The following is a 27,477-nucleotide window of genomic DNA, read 5'->3' on the forward strand; positions in this document are numbered from 1 at the left end:
GAAGGTTCCGGGGGGCAGGGCCTTGCTCTTTCTTCTTCCAATCTGTATCCCCACTGTTTAGAACGAGCTGGGCACACAGTCTCCATATATGTTTATGGGGCCAATATCTCCAAATACTGGCACCCGCTAAGCGTCAGCCCCATCTCTTTTATCTTCTTCACAGATTTGACTTGCTGTTTGAGAACAGGGGGTATGAGGAGCAGGGCGTTTTTGGAGGAAGAAACTTTACCTCTGTTTTCAGTGTTTCATCCAGTTTCTCTTCTTTTTGTTTGTTTATGTTTTGAGACTCAGACTCACTTTGTTGTCCAGGCTGGAGGCTGGAGTGCAGTGGCACGATTATGGCTCAGTGCAGCCTCAAAATACCTGACCTCAAGTGAGCCTCCTGCTTCAGCCTCCTGAGTAGCTGGGACCATAGGCTTACACCACTATGCCCAGCTAACTTTTTTTTTTTTTTTGAGAGGTAGGGTCTTGCTGTGTTGTACAGGATGGAGTGCAGTGGTGTCATCATGGCTCACTGCAGCCTCCTTCCCCTGGGTTTAAGCCAGCCTCCTGCCTCAGCCTTTGAGCCTTCAGAACACCTAGGACTATGGGCATGCACCACCAAGCCAAGCCAAGTGTTTTTTTGTAGAGACAGGGTCTCATTATGTTGTCCAGACTGATAGGCTATTTGTTGTTGTTGTTGTTGTTGTTGTTGTAGAGGTGAAGTCATCTTGCTTTATTGCCCAGGCTGGTCTCAAACTCCTGGCTTCAGGTGCCTCTCCCACCTGAGCCTCCCAAAGTGCTGAGTTTACAGGTGTGAGCCACTGTGCCTGGCCCAGTTTTTCTTCACATGGAGGAATATCAGAAGTTAAAGACAGATAAAAATTCATGTGGTGGAATAAACCATGTATTACTTACTAGGGGTGGCACTTGTTAACTTCTCCTAGGCTCAGTTTCCTCATGTGTAAAATAGATGAATAGTGTCCACCCTCCAGGAATTGTGTGACGCTCATATATACATAGTATTTGTGAACGCGCTGTATGGGTGCAAGGGTTTGCAGAAACAATAATGTGTGTAAGCAGAGGGTGTGGTTCACTCATTGGATGGGTAGAAGCCCTAAGTGAGATGACCTCTGAGGTTTACTCTTCCTGGAACAGCCGGAAAGCAAATCAGCCTCAATGGTAAGCTCTCAGCTCTTCTTGGGTAGTCCTGTCTTCTACCACCCTGTGTCTGCAAGCATTTTGCTATTAAATTATTTTTCTAAGGCTGAGCGCAGTGGCTCATGCCTGTAATCCCAGCACTTTTGGAGACCGAGGCAGGTGGATCGAAGGTGACTGAGGTCAGGAGTTCGAAGCCCTGTCTCTACTAGAAATACAAAATTAGCCAGGTGTGGTGGCTGGAGCCTATAACCTAGCGACTGGGGAGGCTGAGGCAGGAGAATCGCTTGAACCTGGGAAGCAGAGGTTGCAGTGAGCCGAGATTGTTCCACTGGACTCCAACCTGGGCAACAAGAGGGAAACTCCGTCTCAAATCTAAAAAAAAAAATTTTTTTAGAGTTTTCATTGTGAAACTCTTAAGTTAGCAAATCTCAGGCTGGCTGAATAAGGCTTTCCAGGCAAACCACATCCCACAAGTGCAAATGTCTGGTGACACAGTGCTTTATGTTTTTCCATTAGCAGTTACTACTACCTGACATTAAAGTGTTAGTTTACTTGTTTATCTGTGTGTGGTGGCCTTCCCTAGGGGAATGTGAGCTGCATGAGGTCAGGACATTGTTTATTTCACTAAATGGATTCTTAGCACCCAGGACAGTGGCTGGCATATAGTGGGTACCCAGTTAGTATATGTGGAATGAGTGAATGAATGAATGAATACTTAAGTGAGTAGGAAGTTCTTGGACCTTAGTGTAGACCTATGGTTCTCAAAGAGTGGTCCTGGGACTTCTGGGGATTCCTGGGACCCTTTTAGGAATCTGTGAGGTCTGTGAGGTCAAAAATATTTTTATAATAACAGTAAACTATTTCCCCTTTCACTGTCATTCTCTCATGTGTGCACATCTCAGTGAACTGATATTTTCCATGTAACCAATGCACAGGACACAAAGCCATGCAGGATAAAAAGAGCTATGAACAAAAGCTTTCCAGAAAGCAATCTGGAGGAAAGAGAGTTTATTCTAGTGAACAGGTTGCAAACTGGGAGATGCAGCTTTTGGTGTCAAACAAAGGTACATTCCAGAAAACAAAGAGAGAATCAAGTTTTTTTTTTTTTTAAATTTTAGGCAGAGTCTTGCTCTGTTGCCCAGGCTGGAGTGCAGTGGCGTGATCTAGGCTCACTGCAACCTCTGCCTCAAGCAATTGTCCTGCTTCAGCCTCCCAGGTAGCTGGGATTACAGGTGTGCACCACCACGTCTGGCTAGTTTTTGTATTTTTTGTAGAGATGGGGTTTCACCATGTTGGCCAGCCAGTCTCGAACTCATGACCTCAGGTGATCCACCTGCCTCAGCCTCCCAAAGTGCTGGGCTTACAGGCGTGAGCCACCTTGCCCAGATGATAGATTTATTATAAACAAAAGCTCTTTGGGGTCCTCAATGATTTTAAGCGCATAAAAGAGAACAAAACGTTTCAGATGGGCTGGTCAAGACAGAGCCCTGTGGACTGTGGAAGGGATTGAGGCCATTCTGTAGATCCTATAGGCTTCTTTCAAAGTGGATGATGAGTGTTTATTTGGCAGCCCTGTCTGATGGTTTCTGTATGAATGGGAGGTTTGCCTTTCCAGCTGCAGCCTGGCTTTGGGCAAGTTGCGCCCTCTGTGCTCCTTGGTTTCCTCATGTGTTAAGAAAATGGGTTGAATCTCCTTGTCTCTAACATTTTCTTTTCTTTTTTCTTTGAGATGGAGTTTCACTCTGTTGCCAGGCTGGAGTGCAGTGGCGTGATGCTGGCTCACTGCAACCTCCACCTCCCCAGTTCAAGCTCACCCTCCCGAATAGCTGGGACTATAGGCGCCTGCCACCACGCCCAGCTAATTTTTCATATGTTTAGTAGAGATGGGGTTTCACCATGTTGGCCAGGATGGTCTCAAATTCTTGACCTCATGATCTGCCTACCTCGGCCGCCCAAAGTGTTGGAATTACAGGCGTGAGCCACCACACCTGGCCATCTCTAACATTTTCATATTAATCTTGGAACCTCCACATGTTATCTCTGTTCACCCTCTGAAAGAGATTGGTGAGAACTGAAACAGTGAGAAAAGGTTTTAGAGAAAAGCTGATGCTTAAAACTGAACAAGGTGGCTGTGAGGCAGGCAGAAAGGATATTTATTATATATTTTTAAAAAATTGTTATTTTTTTGAGACGGAGTCTCTCTCTGTTGCCAGGTTGGAGTGCAGTGGTGCAATCTTGACTCACTGCAACCTCCACCTCCCGGGATCAAGCAATTCTCCTGCCTCAGCCTTCTGAGTAGCTGGGAATACAGGTACGTACCACCATGCCTGGCTAGTTTTTGTATTTTTAGTAGAGACGGGTTTCACCAGGTGATCCACCCGCCTCGGCCTCCCAAAGTGCTGGGATTACAAGTATGAGTCACCGTGCCTGGTCCAGAAAGGACATTTAGATGTGGGGACTACTGCATCTTGCAGATGGGTAAACTGAGGCAGCAACAGGTGAAGTGTCAGTTACATTCATCCTGGGTCCCAGACTATCTCCAACCTGTAGCCTGAAGCTTTGTTTCCTTCTTCCATAGCCCAGGATGACAGCAGTGACCTTCCATGGGATCTTTTCCTGGGATTTATTGAGCCACTGAGGTCATTGGCCTCAGGCCACGTGCCTCTCTTGACTGACCAGTTAGTCTGCAAGGAAAATACTGTGTGTGTTTATTTTAGTTGCTCCTCTGTAACTTCCGGGTGCTCGTCTCAGAGCAACGGTGCTTTAAAAAATGTCTCTGTGTGTGTGTTTCCCCACTTTGAGCCATGAAATATGTTACATCTGTTTTTTTTCTAGTCTAAAACATTTCCATATCATTGTACTCCTGGGGAAATACATACTTGGATAGACAATGGGCAAAAAAATTGTGTTGGGAGAATTAAATGAACCAATGCATGTCAAACACTAAGCACTTTGACTCAATAATAATAATAATAATAATAATAATAATAATGCCAGGCACAGTGGCTCATGCCTGTAATCCCAGCACTTTGGGAGGTCGAGGCGGACAGATCACAAGGTCAAGAGATCGAGACCATCCTGGCCAACATGGTGAAACCCTGTCTCTACTAAATATACAAAAAAATCAGCCTGGCGTGGTGGCAGGTGCCTGTAGTCCCAGCTACTTGGGAGGCTGAGGCAGGAGAATCGCTTGAACCCAGGAGGCAGAGGTTGCAGTGAGCCGAGATCACACCACTGCACTCCAGCCTGGGTGACAGAGGGACACTCCGTCTCAATAACACCACCACCACCGTGCATCATTATAATCAGTGTTATTTATCTTTAGCAGTTTTGATAGCTGACTGGTTCTTCCCGTGTGCCAGGAACAGCAATAAATTTTATGTCCTAAGATTGGTATGGTTAGAAATGCATGTGACAGTGGTTCTCACACACTGGTGTGCAGTGGACACGCTGCCTGTGGGGTTTCCAGCATTCCTTGTTAAAAAGAGATAAAGGGCCGGGCGCGGTGGCTCAAGCCTGTAATCCCAGCACTTTGGGAGGCCGAGGCGGGTGGATCACGAGGTCGAGAGATCGAGACCGTCCTGGTCAACATGGTGAAACCCCGTCTCTACTAAAAGTGCAAAAAAAAAATTAGCTGGGCATGGTGGCACGTGCCTGTAATCCCAGCTACTCAGGAGGCTGAGGCAGGAGAATTGCCTGAGCCCGGGAGGCGGAGGTTGCGGTGAGCCGAGATTGCGCCATTGCACTCCAGCCTGGGTAACGAGAGCGAAACTCCGTCTCAAAAAAAAAAAAAAAAAAAAAAAAAAAATAGATAAAGGATAAAGGGCTGAGATTCTCCTGAAGCTAAATGAACCTTAATATTACTTGATTCAAGGGATCATCCTTCAATGAAAATATGTCCTTCCTGTATTTTTTGGAAGAAAATATTTCCTTTTGTGAGACAAGAATGTTAGTAAGTGGTAAGTACCTTTTATTTGGCAAAGTAAAAAGTTGTGGCCCTCTGCCGACCCTTCACATTTTGGCGTGTGCGATGTTTGAAACTGCATTGGTCTGTAAAATCCCAAACCCACATGGATGAAACCAAAAAGTGTCAGGGCTGGAAGGGATCTTAGGAATTAGTAAAGGAGTACGGCCTTCATTTCATAAAGAACTTCAGACTCAGAAAAGGCATGTGAGTTGCCTGAGGTCACACAGCAAATCTGAGGCAAGTCAGGGCTAGAAACCCAGAGAGGATGGTCATGAGCACTGGTTTTGGGTCATCCATTTGAACACACCTGTGTTCAAATTCTGCCTCTGTTACTTATGAGTCATTTATTTGAACACATCTGTGTTCAAATTCTCCCTCTGTTACTTATGAGCTGATTTCTTACCTATGAAAGTGGGATACCTACCCAAGGCGTTCACAGGAGGATTTAATGAGATAATTTGGATTAGGAAAAACTGGCAAATTTCCCCTTCCTTCTTCTCCCTGCCTCCCTTCCCCTGTTAATAAATAGATCAGGCGTCCCCAAACTGCGGCCCCCTGAGGCCATGTATCTGGCCCTCCGCCACCCTTCAGGAAGGGGCACCTCTTTCATTGGTGGTCAGTGAGAGGAGCACAGTATGTGGTGGCCCTCCAACGGTCTGAGGGACAGTGAACTGGCCCCCTGTGTAAAAAGTCTGGGGACGCCTGAAATAGATCCTTGGGATAGGTCATTGAGCAACCTCAGTAGGAAGGGCTTTGCTTTCAGCAAGGTCTCTGCATGTGTGATTACGATCCTAAGTAATATCAGCTGTTGCTTGTGTGAGTTTCTCAGCTCCCCCTTGGTCTCTCTCTTTAGCTGTCGAATGAGTTTAAAGATCTAGGAAGGGCTTTGAAACCCCTCGACCAGCGTCTCTGTCTCCAGTCCCAGCACAGGTCTTTGGAGGCTGGGATGAAAAGGGTTTTGCCCAGGGTCAAATGCCGGGTATGCAGCTTGGTTACTCTTTCCTTTCTTGAGATAACCTGTCCCCTTCTTGGAGACCCTAGATGATTGACAACAATAACATTTCTTTACAGCATTTTCTTTCTCATCTAGAGCACCGGGAGGACGCCTTTTCACAGAGATATCACAGAGTAGCAAGCACGCGGACCTTCTCATGACATCCTGGCAGCTTTCGAGACCAAAGAACATCCCATGTTCCCTCTTGAAGGCTTGTAATAACTGCCATAAATTATCTTGTGGGAATGGAATGCCCCAGCCTAAGCTGTGTGGTACTGGGCTCTCCTGGTGACAGTTTTAGTGGCTGCATATGTTTGCAGAAGAAGGAAGCGTGGTAACTTGGCAAACAGCTTCCAAGCGCCCCTGGCTTGCTGCCATAGGATTGTCCTCAAAACCCAGGCACAGGGATGTGTGAAAAATGCCCACCTTTGCTTTTGGCATCCAGTGGGCCTTCCATGGGAGCTCTATAGAGGGCATTACCTGGGGATTCCTGACCCTGGTCAGGTCCTGAGGTCTTTCTGTGTTACTCTATTACTTGAGTATCTGCTGCTTACAGCTCTTGTGTTCTGCAGGACGGCCGAGTTCTGTACCCAGGATAGGCCTGTCTGTGCACAAGGCTGTCTGCTTCTCCCCATCCTGCTTCTCCTCTGGAAAGGGGAGGAATCACACGTGGGTTCTCTACTGAGGCTTGTTGTGCTTGGCTCAGGGTGATGTTAGCAAATGCAGTCTCCACCCTGCCCGGCCTTATTAAGGGAATGTAGGCTGTACTGGCTTCTGCCAAGTCAGCGCACATGCTTTGTTTTAGTGACTCTGTGAAGAGTTTATCATCTGTTATTTATTCAGGTAACACACTTCTACCTCCTCATTTCGGTGCTACTCCCTTTCTTCGTCGCTGGTCAGTGTGCTGTGTGGCCAGGAGGGCTGTGTGTTGTCTTCAAGAACCACTTTGGACATTTTTGCTTTGGTTATTTATTCATGCCAACATGTTGTTAAATGGTGTGAAATAAAACCCCATTTTAAAGAGAAATTGTAAAAGGAAGCTACATCCTATGTGGAAATTATGACAAGCACAGAAACATGTTAGAAAAAAAATAAATATTGGCCAGGAGTGGTGGTTCACGCCTATAATCCCAGCACTTTGGGAGGCCAAGGTGGGCGGATCACTTGAGACCAAGAGTTCGAGACCGTCCTGCACAACACGGTGTAACCCATCTCTGCTAAGAATACAAAAACTATCCAGGCATAATGGCACACCCCTGTGATCCCAGCTACTCAGGAGGCTGAGGCAGGAGAATTGCTTGAACCCAGGAAGTGAAGGTTACAGTGAGCCGGGATTGCCCTACTGTACTCCAGACTGGGTGACAGAGCGAGACTCCATCTCAGAAACAAAACAAATAAAAAATAAATATTGCCTGTTTCCTATCACTTGAGGAGCCCACTGTTAATGGTTGTGTGTCTTTTCAGTCTTTTAAAAAGTGTGTTAAATTTAGTTGTCATAGTGTGCATGTATACATTTTTCAGTGGAGTTGATGGATTTCACGTGAAGAGCTGCTGTGTGATAAATGTAAAATGCTTAGCAAGATGCGTGGCACCTGGAGCTGTTTGCAGTAAATAGAAGGAGTTTTTATGGAGGGTGTAAAGTAGAGGGGGCTCCGGAGCCAGACTGCCCCGTTCCCGGCCCAGCTCTGCCATATCGGACTGTTGGAGCCTTGAGCCAGCCGTGGAAGTGCAGCGCCTTCATTTCCCATCTGTGAAATGGGGGTGATTATCATATACCCCAAAGTGTTGTCATGAGGATTTAATGAAATATCCCCTATAAGATCCTTAGGGAACTGCTTCCCGGTAGTCATCTCATAGTGTGTATTGGTTGTTATTATTAAAAGGATGGAAAGCACTTTTTTTTTTTTTTGAGACAGAGTCTTGCTCTGTCACCCAAGCTGGAGTGCAGTGGCGTGATCTCGGCTCACTGTAACCTCCACCTCCCAGGTTCAAGCGATTCTCCTGCCTCAGCCTCCCAAGTAGCTGCGACTACAGGTGCATGGCACCATGCCCAGCTAATTTTTGTATTTTTAGTAGAGACGGGGTGTTACCATATCGGCCAAGCTGGAACTCCTGACCTCGTGATCTGCCCGCTTTGGCCTCCCAAAGTGCTGGGATTACAGGCATGAGCCACTGCGCCCGGCTGGAAAACATTTTTAAACATAGCAGTGTTCAGTCCTCTCTCCCTGAACCAAGGAAACCCTCTTTAATACACCGTCTACTGTGTGATCCACGGTCGGCCTGGAAGCAGCCCTCGAGGGCAGTCATAGCACTTGTCCCCGGCACAGCGCAGCACCTACCTGTGCGTCCTTAGCTGATGCATGAGGCTCACAGCCCCAGGCCCCAGCATCCTTCCCTTTCTCCAGGTGCCCTCTTTTCTCTTCTCCAAACACTTGCTCCCCAAGCTTCAGGGAGGAAGTAGGAGGTGGTCTCTCTCTTCCAGACCTCCAGTGCACACCGGTCTCCTCTCTTGAAGGGCCAGCAGAGGCTGGTGGCTGGTTTTCACGTGTCTCCTGGAGCCACCCCTAAGGAGAAGGCTTCAGTGACATCTTCCAGTCAGAGACGAGCATGGTGGCCCTCTTAAGAGACAGATCCGTGCAGCAGGATAGCACCTCTGTTGTCCTCCCAGACCAGCAGTGGGTGCACGCAGGCCTTGCAGGCCGTTTCCTGCCCTGGAATGCTGCTGTCATTCGGACCCAGCACACCTCAGTGTCAGAGAGGGCTGGTTTGTTTGAAACGGTCAGAATGTCATAAATACCTTATGATGAACATTTTCCAAACGTGCTTAAATTCGAGAGGCCAGGAGTGCACATTTCCCTTTCCTGAGAAGAGCGTGGGCCACCGGCTTTTCCATCTTCGGTCCCTTCAGGTGTCTGTGCTCTGGAGCTGTCCGTCACCTGGTCCTGCCCGCCTGGGTCTGTGGCCAGAGCTCTCCACTGTGAGTCATTCAGGCCCAGTCCTTGTCCTGCTGGTGCATCCGCCTCATGACGTCAAGCATTTTGGGAAAGGCACCCAGCCTGCCTCCCTCCAAAGGATGAGCATGGGAGGTGGTGATGCTTCCCAAACCCAAGGCTGGTTGTCACTACATTCCAAAGACTTCAGATGAAGGCATTGGCCTATTTACCTAGGAGGGGTTTTTCAATCTGCAATCTAGCAAACCCCTCCTTGATGCAAGGCAGGGCGTGTGTGGGCCCTAGGGAACAACTGTGCCCCGAGGAGGAAGGTGGGGCCATGTTAGGAGCCTCTGTGCCACTGAGCTGCGAGCTGCGAGTGAGTTGTATGGTCTTGGGTGATTCCGTTCCTGTGTTTGCATCTCCACCTTCCCATTTGTAAAATGGAGATGGGAGCATCCCTTACGTCACAGAATGTTCTTAGGATTACTTAAGGTGTTGAAATGTTTCCTGGCTTTCAGAAGAGCTCCGTAGAAGCTTGCTATTGCCCTAATACCATTACCGTCCCAGATTTGCATTTTCTTGTTATTTCTCTGTGAGGCGTTAAGTGTGTGAAAGTGTGTGTGTGTGTGTGTGTGTGTGTGTGTAAAAGGTCAGGCTACAAAATAAAATCTTTTTGGGCCTTAGCGCGGGATGGCTCTTTTTAGTTATGGGTGTTTGGAGACTGCTGGAGAAGTCACTACCCAGCTGATCTCACCAATACTCTCTGCTTAAAGGCAGCTCTTGACTTGGGTTTCTCTAGGGTGAAAACATGTAGTTGTTTCCATAATTTTTCTTTTCCTTTTCTGCTCTGGATTTGACATTTTGTTCCTTCAGGTGATTGAAAGTCACCTGCTTCCTCGGAATTGGTTTCAAGGCAAGACTAAGTGAACCAACCAGAGTGAAGTCAGCGTTTTGGAAATACCTCCTGAGCGGTCTTGATCTTTATGCAGGACTGTTATTTCAAAGGATGGTGTCCCCTCCCCAACCACAGGAATGATCCAAACCTGTTTTCTGGGGCCCAGAATTTGCTGGAGGTAGGACCGGCCCTAAAGCTTTCACTGCTGGTCTGTGGGGTAGGGATAAGCCTCCCCTGTCAAGCTGGTAGGTTATAGGCCTTGGCAGCATGAATTGCTATTTCTGGAGGCCCCTGGGGGCGGTTTAGAAATGCGGATAGGTGGCCGGGTATGGTTGCTCATGCCTGTAATCCCAGCATTTTGAGAAGCCAAGGTGGGTGGATTGCTTGAGTTTACTCAAGACTGGGCAACATAGTCAAACCCCATTTCTACAAGAAATACAAAAATTAGCCAGGCCTGATGGTGGTACATGCTTGTCATCCCAGCTATCAGTAATCTGAGGCAGAACTGCTTCGGGAGGCAGAGGTTTCAGTGAGCCAACGCCACGCCACTGCATTCCAGCCTGGGCGACAGAGCAAGACTCCATCTCAAAACAAAACAAAGCAAAACAGATAGGTGCTTATAGCTACTGCTATGGGATAGCAAGGTAGTTACCAAAACTGATAAGGGTAGCTAGCATCTTACTTACTGTTGACAAGTTCAGTGTCTTTTTCCTTTTTTCGAGACGGAGTCTTGCTCTGTTGCCCAGGCTGGAGTGCAGTGGCATGATCTTGGCTCACCACAACCTCCACCTCCAGGGTTCAAGCAGTTCTCCTGCCTCAGCCTCCCAAGTAGCTGGGATCACAGGTGTGCACCAACATGCCCAGCTAATTTTGTATGTCTAGTAGAGATGGGGTTTCTTTATGTTGGTTAGGCTGGTCTTGACCTCAGGTGATCCGCCTGCCTTGGCCTCCCAAAGTGCTGGTATTACAGGCCTGAGCCACCACGCCTGGCCCGATTTTACATATTTTTTGTTTACTCAAATTGCTTTTTTGAAATAGATTGATACCCTGTAAGAAATAAATGCTGTGAATTTGGAATTTTCAAATTAAGGCTTACTAATAATGTTACCCATTTTATCTGAGTTCATTTGGGTGTCTTATAAAATGTAGTTTCTCAAGAAGATGTTTCTCCTTCCCCCCATCACACAGAAAAAGGGAAGCCACTGGTTGCTAATGGCTCCTGCAGCTCTGACGATCCATGATGAAGTGTTCTTTGATTAGGTGTCAAGATGAGTGGTGCAGGCCTTTGACAGACACATGATTGTGGTTGGAGAAAGCCCAGCATTAACTGCCGACCTTGCCATCTGTGAGCAGGTGTTGAATGAGCTGGGTTCCCTCCCAGCCCTTCTTTTCCCTGGTGGGTCATTGGCTCCTGAGTAAGATAGATGCATGCAATAGAAGAGCTGTTAATAGCATTTACTCTTTCTTAATCCTTATTCATCCCATTCGTATTTCAGTGTCTGAAACTTGGCAGGATGTCAGAAGCCACAGTGCAAGCAGGGAAATTTTTCTTTGAAAAGCAAGGACCACGTACAGTGTTCCCCTGATATTTGATTTGCTAAAACATGTGAGAAGAAAATTCTTACATTGCTAGGTCCCATAGAGAGTGCCACCATGTGATCTTGCCAAAATGACCTTGCTGGAGCTTCTTTTACTTTTTTTTTTTTTATAACGAATGGCAATAAAGTCATTTTGTCAAGCTAACCAAGTACCATAATGAGATCTTTGTGGCATAAGTTTACCGAGTGGGGAAATAACTTTGACAGAGGTTGATGCCCGAAATGAAGTGCCTCTCTGTCTGATGTCAAGCGTGTGGGGAATCTGAACCTTGTACTCTTTCCTGATAAGACATTAGCCTCTGCGTGGGGTTTTCGGCCTAACTTTTTGATTAGCTGGACCTGTTTCCTTGCAGATCAGATACAGGATTTGGAGAACCCCAGTACAATGCTGGAGGGTCTTAGACTGATCTCTCTTGGGATGTGTCAAATTGGAGATTTGGTAGGTTTTTCTGCTGTGTTGACTGTGATCAGTGTATTTGAAGTCTGTATGTGGCCTTTAGGCTGTGTTTGGTGCACATAAGTTCTGTGTCACAGAGTGACCTCCAAATGTTCGATTTTGGATTAGACATTGGGTCAACTTCAGGGTGGCCAAGAGGATGGATGTCCAAGAACACATCGTCTCCGACTTCCTGGCCTGTCCTTTCTAAGTTCTGGGTAGTGACGGGTCTTTGGAGGGGCAGCCCTTTGTGCCATGTGAATCTTTGCCCAGCCCTGAGGGGGTGAGGCCTGGCCAAGGGAGCCGGGCCCTGGTCGGAGAGAAGGCTGAGGCTCCTTGAGGAGCATTTGGAGTTTGGGTCAGTTGTGTGTTTTAAGAAAATTACCCATTTTGGACTTGTCTGTGGAAGCAATTAGAGAGATCACAGGACCATTTCTGATTCCCAATTCTGTCCAGTGTCTATTCAGAAAAATAGAAAACAGTCAACTGGAACAGGGGATTATTTGAGCACACACAGAGTCCTGTTGTCTCAGCAGCGTGCCCTCAGACAATTTGCCTTTTAGTGAAGTTTAAGCCCATGAAAGGAAATAAAAAGTGTTTTATTAGGTGGCAAAGAAAGATGGACTGGACTTACGAGACTTTGAGAATTTTAGCTTTTTCTTTGTTAATGCAAACTTTGGAAGAGAGCGACTCTTTCTATAATGCAATTTATTTGTACAATGTGGTAATTATTGTTAATAGTTAATAATTATCTTCAACTGGGTAAAATACCATTGTGTGTGTGTGAGAAGGAGAGAGGGATGGGTAGAAGGAGGGGGAGAATATCTTTTGTTCAAAGCTAAATGTTGCTACTTCTGAAGATGAGTTCACCTTGTGGGTGTAACCAGGTATAACGTTTATTAGCATACACTTTTTTTTTTTCTTTTTTGAGACAGAGTCTCTGCTCTGTCACCCAGGCTGGAGTGCAGTGGCACCATCTCACTCACTGCAACCTTCACCTCCGGGGTTCAAGTGGTTTCTCCTCCCTTGCCACCTGAATAGCTGGGATTACAGGTGCATGCCACCACACTCAGCGAATTTTTGTATTTTTAGTAGAGATGGGTTTTTGCCATGTTGGCTAGGCTGGTCTCGAAATCCTGACCTCAGGTAATCCACCCACCTCAGCCTCCCAAAGTGCTGGGATTACAGGCGTGAGCCACAGGCACATATACTTTGTACAAGTGCCTGTTGAAGTTCTTTGCTGCCACAGCTGTGGTTGGCCACATTGCTTCCCCCATGAATATGTGGAAACTGATGCTTCAGGAGAATTGATGGCTCACCTGTGGCTTTCAACTAGTGGGTTATAGGGCAGAGACTCAAACCCAGCCCTGACTCCCACAGCACTCTTCTTTTTCTGTAAATTGCTGACTTACTCAGTTGATCACAGTTGATGGCCGTTTACAGATGTGTCTGCACCCATTGTGCCTTTTCAGTGTAGCTTTTCTTTCCTGAAAGCACACAGAGCAAAGCACGGGCTCTGCGGTGTGACCCATGTGTGCTGTGTGGACGGATGATGCCGGTCAGCAGGTGGGAAAAGGATCTGCTAGGCACTGAGGGGCAGAGGATTGGTCTTCCTGATCTTGGTATGAAAATGGTGTTAAGTTCTTAGCCATTGAGGAAAATCACTCTTAGCCCAAATTCCTGAGAAGGCCGATGAGATTGTTATCTAAGATTTGTTGGATTGCTGGATTTGTTGAGGGGAGAAATGGAAGAAGCTGTCAGAAGTATACAGGGCGTCAGAGGACAGGGCGTCAGAGGGAGGGGAGGGGAGGGCCCTCCCTTTGGCCACTTTCTCCCCAAAAACTATCCTGGTTTTAGCCCAACAGGTTCCTGCCCCCCTCCACCAACTTCACTTGTTTAAAGACTATTAAAGAATGTCTGCAATTTATTCTGGATTGAGTTTTCCTCCAACCAAAGCAACTCCCAGTTCACCCCCTGGAGCTGTTCAGGCCCTTCCGGGGGGCTTGTGGCTGTGGCTGCCTTGGATCAGAGCAGACTCGGGGCTGTATCATCTTTTTTCATTGTCCCTCTACAGCACCTGAAGCCAGTTGTTCTCAAACTTTAGAGAGTGTTTCAGTCACCTGGAGAGCTGATAAAGAACAGAGGCCTTGGCTGGTGTGAGCCCAGCCTGATTGAAGTTGAAGAGTGCTGGGTCGTTGTGTTTTCACCAAGATCCCTGGATGGTTCTGATACCTCCCAGCCTGTGAGAACCATCTTCTTTGTGATTTCTTGCCTTTGAAATTTTTTCTAACCTTATTCTTCTTTGTCTTTTTTTTTTTTTTTGAGATGGAGTCTTTCTCTGTCACCAGGCTGGAGTGCAGTGGCCTGATCTTGGCTCACTGCAACTTCCACCTGCCGGGTTCAAGTGATTCTCCTGCTTCTGCCTCCCGAGTAGCTGGGACTACATGCGCATGCCACTATGCCGAGCTAATTTTTGTATTTTTAGTAGAGACAGGGTTTCACCATGTTGGCCAGGATGGTCTCGATGTCCTGACCTTGTGATCTGCCCACCTGGGCCTCCCAAAGTGCTGGGATTACAGGTGTGAGCCACCCCGACTGGCCTCTGACCTTCTTCTTGGCTTGATCGCTGTTTTGTGTTCCTTCCTGCTGCCCAAATCCAATTTAGTTTTCGTGCCCAGACCCTGTCCCTGCTCTCATCCTTCAGTCCACCCTCCTGCTCCCCATCCAGCCAGCCCCCTGCCAGCCAGTTCAAGTGCTAGGCATGGGGTATTGAGTCTCAGGCCAGTCCATAGACATTCCAGCACCTGGTGGTCAGAGGTGAGTGCTGAGCGGACCCACCGGGAAAGGGTCTGGCTGAGCTGGGGTGGGGAGTTTAGAGAGGTCATCCTCACAGAGGGATGAGCAGGAGTTGAGTGGGCAAAGGAGGGAGTGAGGAAGCTCTCACTTTCTAGGTAGCAGGCCTGGCATGAGCCACGGTGGAGGATGACAGCCTGGCTCATTCAGGGAATTTGCGGTATGTTGATACATGGAAAAAGGCACCTGACATGTGAGTCCTGCTTTGGTGACTCACCCTTTCCTTTATAGAAGCATTGATTTACAGCTGTTGTTTTTTAAAAAAAGTGTGTATGTTGAAAAGTTCAGAATGAGATCAAGAGACATAAAATGGTAAGATGTGAAAAGTTGTTGTTCTTGCCAAATTCAATGGTTTCACCTAAAGGAGGTTTTTGTTGTTGTTTTTTTTTGTTTTTTTTTTTTTTTGAGATGGAGTCTCACTCTGTTGCCTGGGTTGGAGTGCAGTGGTGCAATCTCAGCTCATTGCAACCTCAGCTCCCCGGGTTCAAGCAATTCGCCTGTCTTAGCCTCCTAAGTAGCTGGGATTACAGGCATACGCTGCTATGCTTGGCTAATTTTTTTTTGTATTTTAGTAGAGACAGGGTTTCACCATGTTGGCCAGGCTGGCCTTGAACTCCTGAGCTCAGGCAATCCACCCGCCTTGGCCTCCCAAAGCGCTAAGATTACAGGCGGGAGTCACCACGCCCTGCCTGAAAAAAATTTTTTTGTTATTTCTTTGTTGCTTTTGCCGGCCTTTAAGCAACGCAAGACTAGAGGACTTTCACTTGGTCCCTGGAGAGCTGAAAGGGCCTGGTTTATGGGACAGTCAGTGAACTGGGATGAATGAATGAGTTTCAGACCCAGGTGTTTTGGATAAGTCGCTTTACCTTTCTGGGCCTCTTTCCTCAACGCTAAGCAGAGGCCGTTGGTATAGATAATCCCTAGGATCTCGTCCCCTTTCTGACTGATCACACAGTGGCATTGCTTGCCCCTGAGGCCCTGGTGTCCATGCCTGCCTATTCACCCTGGCCCACAAGTGGCCAGGCCAGCTCTGTTCCAGGCTCTGAAAATCCCATTAAAACTTCACTCACCAGCCAGTTCCCAGGGGATGCTGAATGAGCATGTAATGGGGAAGGCCACGTGCTAGGCTCCGGTGGGGAGTCTGTGACTCCTCTTACCTCAACAGTTTCTACTCTTAACTAGTGGGATAAGGTAAACTCATGGTAAAGCGCGGCTTACGCCGAGGCTCACAGAGTAGGTCAGGCTGCACATGTCCTGGACACCACAGGACCTGCTCTGCCTCCTTGATCACCAGCCACCATCCTCTGTTTCCAGTGGACCCACATTTCAAATCATTTTATTTCCTAAATAACCTATATTCATTTGTTTCTTCCCTTGTCTTATGCACCAAAAATCTCCAACTGGAAATTTAGACAAGCATTGAGATCCTGTGTTCTAAAATTGGGTTGATGGAAATCTAGACGAAAGCAAAGAAACAATGACAGTAATAATAGAGTTATCCTCTCTCAAATACCTGCCTCATGCCTGATATTATTTCACTTAATTCTCAAAGGCTTGAGGAGGGTCCTGCCATAATCCTTACTTTCAGAGGGGAAGACTGAAATTTAGCTCAGATCTCAAGCTAGTAATCATCAGAACCAGGATATAGAATCAGGACCAGACCACCCGTCTCCGCTCTGAGCTGCTGTGGGTCCGTCCCTGTGGCTCTGTCCAGGGTAAATGCATGATTTAGGGAAGGATCAGCAAACTACAGCCCATGGGTCAGTGCAGCCACCTCTTGTTTTTGGATGGCCCAAGAGGTAAGAATAGTTTCTACATTTTTAAATGAGTGAAGAAAAAAATCAACAAAGAATAACGTTTCATGACATGTGAAAATTACATGAAATACACATCTAATGCTTGTAAGTGAAGTTCTATTGGAACTCAGCTATGGTCGTTAGTTTATGTGTCATCGATGACTGATTTCACAGTACAAGGGCAGGGTTTAAAGCCTGTCAGGCCTAAAATGTTTCCTGTGTGGCCTATTACAGAAGTTGTTTGCCGCCCCCTGATTTAGGGCATTCATGAGGCTTGATGAGATGTTGAAAATCACCTGTCACTTCCTGTCACTCTTCTGATTGTGGGTAGGCTCTGATGCACCAGCTCTCCAGTGATCTCTCTGATGCTCAGTTCTCTTTACATTGCATGGATATCAAATAAAAGTGTCTGCTTTGTGGCATTTCTGGCTTGCGAGTACCTGCCCAATGTGATTTGCCAAGGTGCGATTTTATCAAAAGTCTTAGGATGACTGGATGTGTTTGCCTTGAACTTGTTTTTCTTTCTTTCTTTTTTTTTTTTTTTTGCCTTTGCTGATGGATGTATTTAGGTTATCATTGAAAGCGGATTGCGGAACAGCGGCAGTTTCCTGTGCTGTCTGGATTGAAGTCGAATGATGCCCTAACTTTTAATTGAAAGGGATTGTTGTAGGCAGGAGACTGTGTCTAAGAGCTAACATGTCACCACCACCTGAGATGTCTGAGCCCACCTTTAGACTTTTTTTTTTGTTGTTCTAATTTGGCATTTAGTTTTAATTTTGCTTATAGGTGTTTTTTATTTTCTGGTTTGTTTTTTTTTACACAAAAGTTTTGATTATAGCATTGAATTTATCCATTTTGTATAACTTCTCAATAATGAATTCACAATTGGAAACATCTTTTTTTTTTTTTTAGTACATGATGGCCTCCTTTTTTCTGATATAGGATCTTGCTCTGTCACTCAGGCTAGAGTGCAGTGGCAGAATCACGGCTCACTACAGCCTTAACCTCTTGGGCTCAAGCAATCCTCCCACCTCAACTTCCCAAGTAGCTGGGACTACAGGTGTGCACCACCATGCCTAGCTAACTTTTGCAGTTTTTTCTAGAGAAGGGGTCTTACTAAGTTGCCCCAGGCTGGTCTTGAACTCCTGGGCTCAAATGTCCTTCTAATCTCGTACTCCCAAGCCACCCTTAGACTTTACTGGCATGTGGGGAGGAGGGAGCCTGGGTCCTGGGCTCCCAGCTAACCTCGGCAGAGCCCACTGGCAGGTGTGGGTTGTGGGGCTGACAGAGGCTTTGTGGTGGGCATTGTGCTCCTTGGGTAGAGGTAGGGTGGCTGCCTTGGGGGCTCAGCGCAGCTCTGGCCGTGATGGGCAGCAGGAAACAAGAATGTAGCCAGTCTGAGAATTTCAGCTCAAGTTCCTCCTTTCTTTCTTTTTTCTTTTTCAAACAGAGTCTCGCACTGTTGCCCAGGCTAGAGTGCAGTGGCACAATCTCTGCCCGCTGCAGCCTCCGCCTCCCGGGTTTAAGTGATTCTCCTGCCTCAGCCTCCCGAGTAGCTGGGATTACAGGTGCCCACCACCACACCGGCTAATTTTTTTGTATTTTTAGTAGAGATGGGGTTTCACTATGTTGGCCAGACTGGTCTTGAACTCCTGACCTTGGGATCTGCCCACCTTGGCCTCCCAAAGTGCTGGGATTTATAGGCGTGAACCACCATGCCCGGCCTGTTCCTCCTTTCATGCAGCAGAATCCAAGACACCAACTTGGCCCTCTCTGCTGTTCAGGCTTCTGTGTTAGAGATACCTTCTGGCCCTTCTTTATCGTAGCGAGGCTGGGCGTGGTGGTGCATTCCTATAATCCCAGTACTTTGGGAGGCTGAAGTGGGTGCATCACCTGAGGTCAGGAGTTCGAGACCAGTCTGGCCAACATGGTGAAACCCCATCTCTACTAAATACAAAAAATTAGCCAGATGTGGTGGCGTGTGCCTGTAATCCCAGCTACTTGGGAGGCTGAGGCAGGAGAATTGTTTGGACCTGGGAGGCAGAGGTTGCACTGAGCTGAGATCATGCCATTGCACTCCAGCCTGGGCAACAAGAGCAAAAGTCTGTCTCAAAAAGAAAAAAAGAAGATGATCAAATGGACTCCCAAGTGCCCATGTCTCAGGTTCAGTATTGATCAGCACTGACCTGCCCTTGCTTCAGCCCTCACCTGCCGTTGCTCATTGCTGAGAGCGGGTAAGTGGCTTGCTCAGGTTGCTGTAGCTGATTGGATCCCGCTGTCCTCAAAGTTCCCATACTCAGTGACTGACAATGCCAGGTGACTTTCCTTTTGGGGTCCGTGACATTTGCTGCTGTTTCTAAACCCTACTGTGTGCTGCTAATCCCCTCACCAAGCTTGTAGAGTGGATGGTAACTGACAGGTGAAAAAATGCAAGAAGTTAGGTCACTGCTATTAGCTGGTGGTGCCAGGCTTCAAACCCAGGCCTGACTCCAAGTCCTGCAGCTTCTCTGCCCACCCTGTCTCTGTCCTCCTCACGTCTGTAGTGTGGTGGGGGTCAGTGGGGTGGTCGTTTGGCTGTAGGAGCTTCTGTTGGCAAAGCCTTGGAAGGACCCGGGTGACGGTAGAGTAGTTCTGTGGAAAGTATCTGGGTCTGTTGAGCTCATTGCTGATCTTCCTCATGGGTCTGTGATAGGACTCACCCTTGGCTTTTTGGCCGGAGCGTAGACAGAGACCCGTTTAGCACTTTGTGGTCAGTTGGAGGCAGTTTGCGAACCCGGAACTTGGAAGTTGGTGTTCTGCCCTCCTCTGGGACGGATGTGGAGACTGGGGATTCAGGGGGGCATGGACTGTATATACACCCAGCTGGACATGGGGAAGGGAGGGTTCTGTGGGGAGCTAGCCCTGAACACAGCAAGCATTTGGTGAATGGTGCCTGCTGGCACTTTTTACCCATATTCTAAGGCGGAGGAGCAGCGCAGGAGAGAACTGCTGGGGTTTATGGAGTGGTTTTATTATTCAGATTTAAGTGCATGCAATCAGAAGTCTTTGACTGAAGAGCTGAGACTCTCTGCCCTGTTTTTGCTCTTTTTTGGGGGTGGTGGTGGTGGCAGTGTGAGGGGCTGGTTCAGGGGTGAGGAGAGAATGGTCAGGCAGAATGGTCCATTTCACATTCACATCGTGCACCTTATTCACACCCAACATTGACCAGAAATCCCCTCCTAAGAGAGACATTTAGAAAGTAAACAGTTTGTTAATCATTCAGCCCGTGGACTTTGATATTAAGGTGCACTTTGATCAAGAGTTACAAATGCCAGTGTCTTCAGGGACATTTGGGAACATAAATAAGTGGAATGGACCAAAAGATGGAAAAGCATCCTGCCTCGCCATCTTTCGCATGCTCATGTGTGATAGAATCAACAGTGTGGGGGCCACGTTGCTTGGCAACTGCCATTTGTCCTCAGCGTTGGGGTGACATTACTAGGGAATGGCTGTGAACTCTGAGCACTTCCCCCATGGGAAGCTTGGCTGACACTCAGATCCAATTCATGGCTTTAATGTGGCCAGATGAGAAAGACAGATCTGTTTTTGAGAAGCCAAAAAATGAGATTTAAAAAATGCTATCTCCCTAATTTTTTTTCTTTTCTTTCTTTCTTTTTTTTTTTTTTTTTTGAGACAGAATTTTGCTCTTGTTGCCCAGGCTGGATGGAGTGCAAGGCTCTCAGCTCATTGCAACCTCTGCCTCCCAGGTTCAAGTAATTTTCCTGCCTCAGCCTCCCGAATAGCTGGGATTACAGGTGTGTGCCACCATGTGCAGCTAAATTTTTTTTTTTTTTTTGGTAGAGACAGGGTTTCACCATGTTATAGGCCAGGCGGTCTTGAACTCCTGACCTGAGGTGATCCACCTGCCCTCGGCCTCCCAAAGTGCTAGGATTACAAGTGTGAGCCGCTGTGCCTGGCTACTATCTCCCTAATATTTAAAACTTAAGATTTTAAGAAACATCATGGGTCAAGCAATGCATGGCAATGGGCTAGGTTCAGACAGGGGAGCCTCAATTTTGGACCCCCAGATTTATCATACAAGGTGGAGCAAGGGTTCAGATGGGGACTTGGGGATTGCCAATTCTGACCATTTTAGAATGGTCTTTAGAAGAAGAGATTAGCCCTGTGGAGGAGTCCAGGATTTGTATTTTAGTCTCGGTACTGGGTGCTCTAGGTTGAGTTGCTGAACCGTTCTGGGACCCACTTTCTTCCTCCATAAAGTCAAAGGGTAGGTAGATTGCTAGTGCTTTTTGTTTTTGTTTTTGTTTTTTGTTTTGAAATGGAGTCTCGCTCTGTCACCAGGCTGGACTGCAGTGGCACCATCTCAGCTCACTGCAACCTCCAGCTCCAGGTTTCAAGCAATTCTCCTGCCTCAGCCTCCCAAGTAGCTGGGACTACAGGCATGCACTGTCACACCCAGATAATTTTTGTATTTTTAGTAGAGACGGAGTTTCATCATGTTTACCAGGCTGGTCTCGAACTCCTGACCTCGTGATCCACTCGCCTCAGCCTCCCAAAGTGCTGGGATTACAGGGTAGATCGCTAGTTTTTAAAGTGTGCTCCTGGAGGTGTGTCGGGGTTCCATAAGCGTTTGCTTTGTTTTAATAGAAACAACCTGTACTCTCAAATTTAAGCATATTTGAAATTATAATGAGAGCAGCTGCCCAGGATAGAGTGTGGTGGCTCCTGCTTGTAATCCCAGCACTTTGGGAGCCTGAGGTGGGAAGATCAGTTGAGGCCAGGAGTTTGAGACCAGCTTGGGCAGTATAGGGAGACCCTGTTTCTACAAAAAACAAAAGAAATAGCAGGGTGTAGTGGCACATTTCTGAAGTTTGAACTGCTTGGAAGGCTGAGGCTGACGGATTGCTTAAGTCCATGAGTTTAAGGCTGCAGTGAGCTATGACTGTGCCGTTGTACTCTGGCCTGTGCCGCAGAGCGGGACCCTGTCTCAAAAAAACTAAAACCAAACCAAACCAACCAACCAACCAACACATTTACCCAAATAGCAAATCGCATCAAATTTTAAAATTCACTGGAAACCATCAGCTTCTTAATTTGATTATACATCAGTTATGTTCAAAGTAAAAAGCAAGGTAATTTGAACGTTGAAAAAGCTGCCTTTATCCAGGTGTATATATGGCGTATACACACACAGAGATATGTATGAAATGCGGAACTCTATACACATATGTATGCAGTTCTTCATAGGAGTCTTTTTGAGAAAATAGTTCTATTGCTAAAAATACCCAATGGAAACTTCTGGCCTGGGATTTCCAAGCTCACCCTCAGCTGTGTGTCTCCAAGTCCACATAGCCTCACCAAAATAGCCTTCCGGCTACTTTTTTTCTGTGTGCGCTTGGAAGAGGCCATCGTGCTTCCAGTTTCCCAAGGGGGAAGATGAGCCAGGGGGATCTTTGCAGGGTGGTTGGTTCTCGTTCCTTCCACTGTAGCCTCCCATGGCATTTTTGGGACCTGGAATTGTGAATTATGCTGACCCTTCCCCACAGTCCCTGATGACAGCATGAAGTTCAGAGAGTTTATTAGCAGATGAGGCAGGGAAGCCGGCCTATTCTCAATTTGCTGTGCCTGATGCCTTGTGCTTGGGGCACTGTTCACTGTGCTGCCTGCTGGCCTGCCTGTCCCTGCCTTTTGGACGAGAGGTACTCAGGCCACCCTGCAATGCCACACCTGACTTCTGGGAAGCTTTCTACCATGGGTGTTCGTTGTCTGGCTTCTGGGTTCAGTGGGAGGGCCCTCCCAGCCTGTCACTTTCATGATCGATGATTTACCTTTCAGGAACCAGTTTTATAGGGAGTTGTCGGATAATCTTTACAAGGGAGATAAATGGGAGAGCAGGAAGAATGATAGCCTTTCAGAGTGGAAATCTGTGCTGCTCCAAATCCCATAAACTGCTATTTGATTTTAAACATTGCTTGAAGCGGTTCACATTTTGGTTAATTACGTCAGTGGGTAAAAATAACTATTGTCATATGGTGTGTGGGCTTGGTTTTAGAAGGATAAAGATTCTATTGTTACCCATTGTGCTATTCAGTCACTTATTACCCATCCTTAAAAGCCCACCGTGGATAACAGAAACCTGGAGCTTTGTCACCTGCTGAAATCCAGGCTGCTCTGTGAATTTGCCCCCAAACATTGCTCCTTTTGAGAAATTTGTACAAGCGGTCTTGATTCGTCAATTCAAATGGGTTGATGGGGCCTGTCCCCAAGCCCAGGACGGCAGGGTTTGTGACCTGTGGCTCTGGAACTGCCTTGGGGTTTCACGGTCTCAGCTGAGACCTGCCCAGGGCTGAGCCAGTTTAGAGCTCCCCGGGGGTTAAGGTCAAGGACTTCAGGGTCCAACTGGCCTGGGGCTGAATCTTAGACTTACTGGCTCTAAGAGGCTCAATCAGGACCTTAACTTTTCCAAGGCTCAGTGTCTACATCTGTGAAAAGGGGATAAACACAGTTCTTCCCTGCTGGGATTATTGTAAGGCTTAAATGAGATGTTAAATACAACATCTGACATGCGGTTGGCCAGTAGCTAAGGGTTCAGTCAATATTATAATAAGCAGAATGGACTAGCATTCGATTCTCACACAGGGTCACTCTTTTATTTTTTGGAGATTGAGTCTCTCTGTGTAGCCTAGGTTGGAGTGCAATGGCATGATCTCGGCTCACTGCAACCTCCGCCTCTCGGGTTCAAACAATTCCCTGCCTCAGCCTCCTGAGGAGCTGGGATTACAGGCGTGTACCACCATACCTGGCTAATTTCTCTACTTTTAGTAGAGACAGAGTTTCACCATGTTGGCCAGGTTGGTCTTGAACTCCTGACCTTATGATCCATCTGCCTTAGCCTCCCAAAGTAGTGGGATTACAGGTGGGTGCCACTGTTCCCGGCCAGGGTCACTCTTTATGTCATGTTCTCTCCCACTCTACCCCTGCATGTTACCCTGGAACCTGCCCCCAACCAAGCCCCTCCATCCTCATCCCCCAAGCTCACCAGGTCCTCGTGCACTCATATCTTTCACTGCTTTTCTTGCCTGTGAGCTCTTGGAGAGTCAGGACAACCTTAAGCACCCTCTGCATCTTTGGCACCTATCCTGTATCTTTGGTGCCTAGCCTGGGGCCCTGCAGGGCCACAGGAAGAGCATCAGCAGCATGGACAGCAGCATGGACGGGGAGAGAGGGGCTCAGAGCCTGGAGAGCTCCTTGGGGGCTGGGACAGGAAGTCACCAAGTGAATTGAAGGGTGCTGGCCTCAGAGGTTCAGTGAAGCAGGAAGAAGCTGTTAGGCCGGGAGTTAAGGAACCTGGTGTTGTTCAGGTCTTGGGACAACACAGACGTGGGGTCTGTATTGCAGATGCACCTGCGTCGTTTTACAACTGAGGAGACCAATAGCTCCATGAGACCCTCAAGCGTCAGAGCTCACGAGTGACAGTGGAAGCTGAACTAACCTCCTAACCACCCTAGTCCACACCTGCCAGTCTGATGGGCTCTCAGTGGTGACGTGATGGAGGCTCTGTGCTGCGAATCTCCGTGTGCCCCTGAGACCCACCCCCCTGTCTCTACCCTACTCTGCCCACCAGGAGGAGGTGACCTTTTTTTTTTTTTTTTTTGAGATGGAGTCTGGCCCTGTTGCCCAGACTGGAGTGCAGTGGTGCGATCTTGGCTCACCACAACCTCTGCCTCCCAGGTTCAAGTGATTCTTCTGCCTCAGCCTCCTGAGTAGCTGGGACTACAGGTACCCACCACCACATCCGGCTATTTTTTTTTTGTGTGTGTGTGTGTATTTTTAGCAGAGATGGGGTTTTACCGTGTTAGCCAGGATGGTCCGGATCTCCTGACCTCATGATCCACCCACCTCGGCCTCCCAAAGTGCTGGGATTACAGGTGTGAGCCACCGCGCCCGGCCAAGGCTGAGCTTTATGTTCTCTACCAGTGGGTGCCTTTGGCCTCCAGCTTCCAGTGGGCCAGTCCGGTGAGAGGCCCTAGCTGGAGATGAGGGGAGGCCACCCTGGCCTCTCTCCTTGCCCTTCTTCGCTGCTGCTACCCCAGGATTCTTGCCCATCCCTTACTGGTTTCCCTTACCCAACCCCCCGACCCCCCACCGAAAACAGACCCTTTAAAACTCTTCTCACTCACCCTGGTTGAGTGTGTCATCTGCTCCTGCCAGGATCCTGGCTAATAACTGCATGTTTCAGAAAGAGGAATTTGCAGTTCTAGTAGTTTTTCTTTTTTCTTTCTTTTTTTTTTTTTTTTTTTTTTTACTGTGGATTGAAGGGAGGGGCAATAGGGTATATGGAAGAGGGAGTAGGGCCTGGCTCTCACTACTGGTGTTCACAAAACGCCCCATGTAAGGCCTCTTATATTCCAAATGAGGGGCTATAGGGAGAGTCAGGGTGTTGCTCGATCAGAAGCAAAACCAAAAATAGACGGCAGCAGCTATAACACTTTTCTGGTACTTCCTAATTTTGTGTGTACGTATGTGCGTCGGGAGCTTCATAAAATGCAGATGGAAATGGCCTGAGTCTTAGCCCTAGGATGAGGCTGTTTCTGTGATTTAGGGCTGGAGCATGTGAGGACTTGGTTTACAATATGCACAATACAGAAGTGGGGAAGTCCAGGTGCGCTGGGCAAGGAAACATCTTTATGGGACCCACAAAGACCAGAGGTTATTCTGCTTTGCAGACTGGGAGACAGGGTTCATGACACAGTCACATCAGAGAGAGGGGAGGAGGAGGGTATATAGAGGTCTGTTTTGGTGTGTATATATATGTAGGATTTTCACGTAGAGGAGTTGGGGAGAGTTTTAGAAATTTTAGGTAAATGCAGCTGGAGGAACCCTGTGACTTAGTTTCTTTTTTCTTTTTCTTTCTTTCTTTTTATTTTTTTTGAGACAGAGTCTCACTCTGTAGCTCAGGGTGGAGTGTGGTGGCACAATCTCAGCTCACTACAACTTCTGCCTCCCAGGTTCAAGCGATTCTCCTGCCTCCGCCTCCCAGAGTGCTGGGATTACAGGTGCACACAACCATACTTGGCTAATTGTTGTACTTTTAGTCGAGATGGGGTTTCACTATGTTGGCCAGGCTGTCTGGAACTCCTGACCTCAGGTGATCCACCCGCCTTGGCCTTCCAAAATGCTGAGATCATAGGCATGAGCCACCGCGCCCGGCCTTAGTTTTTGAGTGGGAAGAATCCAGTATTCAGAGTAGACCACCGATGTCACGGCTGCAGGTTTGGCTGAATTGTGATGGTGTAGAAAGCTGTGTTAACAGTTTCTTTTTCTCTGAGGCCTGGAGGAGGATTGCTGTGACTGGAACCACATTTGGGACTGGCAGTGGTTTTTCCTGCTGGCAAGGAAAAAAAAAAAAAAAACAAAACCCAGAAAGGATTCGACTTATCAGCACAAACAAAGGAGGATGTGAAACCAGAAGCATCTCTAGGGGAGGGGAGCAATGAGTAAGGCTGGACGGCTCACCAGCGAGGAGCTGCCCCTCAGGAAAGAGGACAGACAAGACTCCTCCTCCTGTGTAGCACTGGGTGTTCCTGGGCACATCTGGTTGACTAACAGGTTTGCTGCCACAAGCTCCTAGGCTCAAGCAATCCTCCCACCTTGGCATCCCAAAGTGCTGGGATTACAGGCATGAGCTACCATGCCCAGCTTTTTTCACATTACCTGTAGGTAACGGGAAGTCTTTGGCAGAACTGTGGGCCATACTACCGTCTTCCCATGTCTGTCACTGCTGAATTGTGAGCTTGATCTCTCTTGTTTTTTTTTTTTTTTTTTTTTTTTTTTGAGATGGAGTCTCACTCTGTTGCCAGGCTGGCATGCAGTGGCACAATCTCCGCCTTCCTGGGTTCAAGCAATTCTCCTGCCTCAGCCTCCTGAGTAGCTGGGACTACAGGCGCGTGCCACCATGCCCAGCTAATTATTGTATTTTTAGTAGAGACGGGGTTTCACCATGTTTGCCAGGATGGTCTCGATCTCGTGACCTTGTGATCCTCCCGCCTGGGCCTCCCAAAGTGCTGGGATTACAGGCGTGAGCCACCGCGCCCACCGATCTCTCTTCTTAGTGTTTGCTCTTTTCGTCCAGCCACGGGGGCCAGCAGAAGGTTTGGGTCATCTGTACTAGTGACTTTGTGGAGGAGCAGCGAGAAGGAGGGTGAGCTGTGCGTGACTGCCCAATCCACGCCTGGGTTTCAGGAAAGAAGGGGCACTGGGGGAGCTTACGGAGGGTGGCTGAGGTCAAGGTCTGGGTTCTGGTTCTTGTGCTTCCTCTCTGGCTGTGTGTCTTTGAACACTTACTGTCTCTGTGCCTTCATGTCCTCTGCAACTGAGTTGTCGCTCTATTTAAATGCTTGGAGAAAAAAGCTGGGCATGGTAGCTCATGCCTGTAATCCCAGCACTTTGGGATGCCAAGGTGGGAGAATTGCTTGAGCCTAGGAGCTTGTGACCACTCAGGGCAACAAAGTGAGAGCCTGTCCTCACCCAAAAATAAAAAAATCAGCTGGGCCTGGTGGTGCGTGCCTGTAGTCCCAGCTGCCTGGGAGGCTTAGGTGGGAGGATCACTTGAGCATGTGAGATCAGAAATGCAGTGAGCTGTGATTGCACCACTGCACTCCAGCCTGTGACACAGTGAGACCTTGTCTCTCTCTTTTTTTTTTTTTTTTTGAGACGGGGTTTCGCTCTTGTTACCCAGGCTGGAGTGCAATGGTGTGATATCGGCTCACCGCAACCTCCGCCTCCTGGGTTCAGGCAATTCTCCTGCCTCAGCCTCCTGAGTAGCTGGGATTACAGGCATGCGCCACCACGCCCAGCTAGTTTTT

The 27,477-nt window shown here is 47.8% G+C and overlaps 1 protein-coding gene and 1 long non-coding RNA gene across 2 annotated transcripts in view; both read left to right on the forward strand.

The window, feature by feature from the left end:
• The window catches only part of LOC141584890 (uncharacterized), a 47,897-nt gene extending 21,843 nt beyond the window's left edge, over window positions 1-26,054 (forward strand). The window contains exon 2 of the long non-coding RNA XR_012518168.1: window positions 1-26,054. This exon is cut by the window's left edge and continues 13,216 nt beyond it. This is a non-coding gene — a long non-coding RNA (uncharacterized LOC141584890).
• The window catches only part of PTPRJ (protein tyrosine phosphatase receptor type J), a 200,086-nt gene that overhangs the window by 104,323 nt on the left and 68,286 nt on the right, over window positions 1-27,477 (forward strand). The window lies entirely within an intron of this gene.

This window comes from Saimiri boliviensis, chromosome 6 (assembly GCF_048565385.1).
Source record: "Saimiri boliviensis isolate mSaiBol1 chromosome 6, mSaiBol1.pri, whole genome shotgun sequence".
In the NCBI taxonomy this organism is placed as follows: Eukaryota; Metazoa; Chordata; class Mammalia; order Primates; family Cebidae; genus Saimiri; species Saimiri boliviensis.